This window comes from Lepidothrix coronata, unplaced genomic scaffold (assembly GCF_001604755.1).
Source record: "Lepidothrix coronata isolate B3197 unplaced genomic scaffold, Lepidothrix_coronata-1.0 Scaffold203, whole genome shotgun sequence".
Taxonomy (NCBI): Eukaryota; Metazoa; Chordata; class Aves; order Passeriformes; family Pipridae; genus Lepidothrix; species Lepidothrix coronata.
The window spans coordinates 1,132,460-1,137,594 of record NW_016690383.1 but is presented as its reverse complement, the minus strand read 5'-3'; positions in this window follow the sequence as shown (position 1 = coordinate 1,137,594).

Sequence of the window (5,135 nt, the reverse complement as noted above, 5' to 3'; positions counted from 1 at the left end):
AGAACCAGCCTCCCAGGAGCAGGGATGGATGGATCAGGCCATCAGTTATCTCCCACATTTCAATGAGCAAATACTCTGCCCCGCTGTGAAATTTCCCTTTTACCAAATTAACAAAAAGCAGCTGATGGATCCTATTGGTTTGATGTTTATGGCAATGCTGCGGGTCTTGGCCAGGATCAGGGCTCTCCCTACCAACCCAAACCATTCAGTGATTTATGTTTCTATAAAATATTAGCACTGAATTTGTTCACAAGGACGAACACAAGAGCTTTGCTCACTGGAAAGGACGGGAGGAACCCTGGATCCCGAGTTGGCACTGCAGCACAGGTATTTAGGGATACACTGCCAGCTTTTTACTTGTAAACTGCATAAGCCCATGGCTCAATTACTCCTGATGGATGGGGAATTGGAGGTGCTTTGTTTATAGTCCCTTCTGGCAGTTTTGGGCTTGCACTTTCTATCTTCTCCCTTGTAAATATGCAGAGACACAGCAGTTTTTAACTTCAGCTTAGTTTACAGTTTTACATAAAATTGAAGACCTGATTTCATGGAGTCAGAAAAGATGCAACCCGTTCACCACCCCCTTTAATTATATGTGCAGTTTTCTGAGTTTTCTTCTGAATCCTAATAGCTTATTGATTCTGTGGCTTCTGTGCCATCTTTCTTCTTTGCTTTTTTATTAACTCAGCCTGAGGAGAAAATAAACCTGTGGAGACTGTGAAACATCCTTAAAGGAGGGTTGGTTTAGCTGTATCTGGTGAGGTGGAATGAGCAATCCACTGCCAGTGAGCCTGTTGCATGTGGCATCTCTCAGTGAGTTGTTAGTGGAAGCAGAAATAGCTTTAAGGTTTACAAAAGGGAAGCACAAGGAGGAGAGAAAGATCAATATATAACTCACTGCAGATTTGGCCCCTGCATTTATCCCTGGTTGTTTCTAGGTATGTGCTGTGAGGATGCTCTATTTTTGCCTCTCCCCGTGGCTCCTGGGCTACCTGTCAGCTCTGTCCTTCCTCCAGGGGAAACCAAAGTTGTCCTGGGCTTGTGGAAACCTTTGTGGAGGTGCTCTGTGATTAGGATTTTGCATGGCAAGCAGCAGCAGGGGCAGCAATGCTAAACACGACATAAAAACATGTGATTAAACCTCAAAGCACCTCATCACAGACATGTCTGTATAAACTCCTGGAATATACTCCTGTATAAACTCCTAGATATACAGAGACTCAGGTATATGTGGAAAACTGTAAGATAAAGAAGGGACATTGGCTATAACAAATATGGAGAATCCAGCTGCATCACCACAGGAATGACCCTGTTTTTCCTCTTTGGCAGCCGCTCCCTGTCTTGCTGCTACCTCCAGGTAAGCCCTGCAATTCCAGCTTGCTTATAGAAATTAAATATAAGGCAGTAAAAAATCAGTCTCTGTGCATCACACTCTGGTACCTGCTACCCCAGCTCTTATCAGACTCCTGGGGAATCCTGCAGGTAGAGATGCAGGCAGAAAAATCCCAGAGGTGGACAGGATTCAAACACACAACATAAAAGGCAGCAGCTCAAGGCTGTGTGCCTTTATATATCACTTTCCAAGAGGAGGAGAACTTTGCCATTATTATTTTTTTTTTTGCTTTATTTCATCTCCTTCACTGTGCCCACCTGCTTGTTAAATTATGAATTTAAAGGCTCAGTATTTTCCCAAGTGCTCTGGGGGAAGCTGTGCTTTCCTGCAGGCTCAGAGCTCCCCTCCACCACATGCACTGAAACAGCACAGAGCTGGGGGCTGCAATGCAAACCTTGTCCTTTTTTTGCCTTCCCTTTCATGCCTTCCCTTGCCATGAAAACCCACCGACTATGTTCAGGGAAGGATAAAAAAAAGGATAATCAGGCAAATTACAAGAGGGAGACTTTCAAAAGAACAAAGCACCTACTTCTCCCTTCCAAGCAACTGAAGAAGAGGCTTTGCAGCTGAGCTTAGAGCCAACTGGGTGATACGCATTTTCCCAAAAACTGGCAAAAGTTACTGTAAAAAACACTCCATTGTTCAGCCAGGAAAAAAAGAACCAAACAGAACGCCCCCAAAATCCCCAACAAGAAACAAAACGAAGCAGTAGAACAGCTTAAAGCATTGCAACACTTCAGGACGTGCAAGCTCCATTTCTTACAAGTTCTCTTTCGCTCCAGCTCATTTCTAGAGCTCAGGTCCAACCTCAGTTCACATCTGGCCCATCCAATGAATTGGGGGCATGGGAAGATGTCTGCAATGAGCTAAATGAACCAATTCCCAGCATCCCTGGGAGAAAAATCAGCTTCCAACCCCAGAGGTAGCTCAACTCAGTCTTCTCTGCCTCTCTCACTGGAACTGTCCTCGTTCCTGCTCATTAACCTGAGTAGATATTGCTTCTTTAAGTGATAATACTAATTAGAAAGTGGTAGAAGGGGGGGTCAGTTTTCCTCACACCTACACAACAGGCAGCACACACACACACCGTGGAACTGCAGCTGGAATTTAGGAGCTTTCCATGTAAATCCCATCTCACAGACTGATCTGAGCAGCCCAGGTTTGCGTGTCAGCAACGTCACCCCCCTGGTCCAACCCCCCCAGATTCAGCACAGCTCACATAAAGGGGATTAAAGCAACATTTTCAGATGGTAACTGCCCAGCAAGAGTCAGCAGCTGGTAATTCCTGATAGGAAGTAAGCTCCAGACCAGGACATTTCAGAAGCAATGCCATGTACCCACAAAAACCATATCCTGGGCTGTACAACTCCTACATATGTAAGTGTCTAAAGATCTCTTATCTTGTCCTTATTTTAATGTGTCTTCCTTTAAATCATCTGGGTTTTTTCCCCTTTACCTCCAAGCTCACCAAAACTCTTCCAAAGTAACAGGCACCAACAGGCTCCTCTTGAAATCCCTCCCTGCACCAGGATCATATTTTCCCACGACCACCACTTATTTCCTTCTCCCTCTTTAACTTCAAGGAAAACCTCAAGGGTGTGATTAGACACCAGCTTCTCTGGGAAATCATAATTTTTCCTACCTGAATTTCCTCTTCTAGTGGATGTAGGTACCACCTCTTCTTCCTCTTGCAACTGGGACCTTCTGCATGCCAGATTCAAAGGCTTCTTGCTTGTTCATCCATCAGAAATGCAGCTTTTTCTCACCTGCCTCCAAAACCACCCAGCACTGCCCAGGAGTTTGCCCTTTCATCCTGTGAGCAGCAAGAGGACTTAAATAAGCATAATATTATTTTTATAAAGAGAAAGACAGAACCCCAACTCCTCGCCCTGTGCCTGAGGTATCAGGGGGAGCATAAAATGGAAGGTGGACGTTTAGAACAAGATGGATATGAAGAGCCTCACCTGGGGCCCCTAACAAGCACCAGCTTCTCCTCGTTAAGGGTCAGCCCTGCAGCAGTCTGTGAGCAGCCTCCAGGCTTTCTCTAAGACTATTCAAGCTCTGTTCAACACAGATTGGACAACCCCTTCTTGCAAGGACCTGCAGACCTTGCTTTTTAACAGGTGATCAGATTATCAAGGGCTGTGGGGGGTGATTAGAGAAGTTTCAAGGCTGATTGGATGCAACTGTAAGCCCTGAGATCAGCAGCAAGAAGTGCCTGGGAAGGATGAACCCAGGGGCTTCAGTGAAAAAGTCTCTGCTGCATCTGACAGCTTTTGTTGTTCCAATTCCGCACAAATATCCCCTCTGAACTGACCAAAAATCCACATCCATGATGACTGGGCTCCTGAAGGTGCTCTGGAGGGAGAAAGTTTTCCCAAGTACAATATAACTTTACTGCCATTTTCTACTTCTCTTTATCCATTTTCCTCTAAAGTCCACACTCTCAAATTTCTTCCACATAGTTCATATGTCCCCTCTGCAAACCCAGTGACCTCAGCCTGCTGCTCCTTTGAAGAGAGGAGTCCCCTTGAAAGCAGTTCCCTCCTCTATTTACCTCTCTCTGCACCAGAAACTCTCTCCAAAGACACAAGTTAATGGGTCTTCACACAACCACTAAGAAAACCAACTCCTAAAATGGGCTGAACTTCACCAAGAGCCACCCAGAGCAGGGGCAGCCATCAGACCAGAGCTGTTCCTTCATCACAACAGTTCTTCAACCAATTTTGGTGTCATTCCTGTTCCCTCAGCCCTGCTCTCCTCCCTGAAAACCCTTCTTTTTCCTCAGCTTTAGCCTCGGAGCTGCTACTCTGCTTCCAAGTGACACTGTGTCGCTGTCATCTCCGAAGACTTTTTTGAAGCACAAAAGCAGTACCTCTGAAATCCCTTCTCCTTGATGCAGCCTCCAGTTTTGGAGCACAAACAGCCTGGCCCTGACACTAAAGCTTTGTCTCACCTCCTGCAAACACAGAGCACCTCCCTCCCCAGTGCAGCAGCAAACAGGCCAGTTGGGAGCTGACTGGATACACATCAAATCCAACTCAAAGTGCAGGTACCTTGGTACAGTGTCTTCCTGTGACCCGCTGAATTCGCTGCACATTTCAAAGCTCCCAGTTTGCTCCTTGCTTTGAAACAATTCTCATCACCTTCCCAGCAGGTATCCCAGGTATTTCACATCCCAAGGAGCAGTTGGCACAAAGATTTTATTATTTATTGCTATGGTTGAAAGTAATAAATATCTGATTTGACACAGTTAAATAAAATTGCTTTATCCAACGACTGACTAAATTTGCCTTCCCTCTTCTCATCCCCCCCCAGCAAGACTCCAAGCTCCAGTTTTTCATCTGTAATGGGGAGGTAATCTGGAATCAAGATTACCTGATGGAGACACAGGAGATTTAACATTATAGTAAACATTTCATCTGCTGTTGTGGGCTGCATTAAACAACTGTACACGGTCACTGATCACCTGAACACCAGTATTGCACCTGCTGTCAGATAAAGCCTCTGATAACCAAATTATTATCAGAAGTATTTAATACCACTCTTACCTTGACTCGGGTATTATTAGTAGAATTTAAGCTGTTTATAAAAATTTATTATTTTTTATTATGAGTGATAAGCTTAGAGTTAGCAGGAAGTTTGTCTCTGAATGTGCTATTAAACCTCAAACCTGTTCCACCGTTCTGTTAATAACAGTGCCCGACACAACCCCACACCAACAAAACATCACATGCTGTTT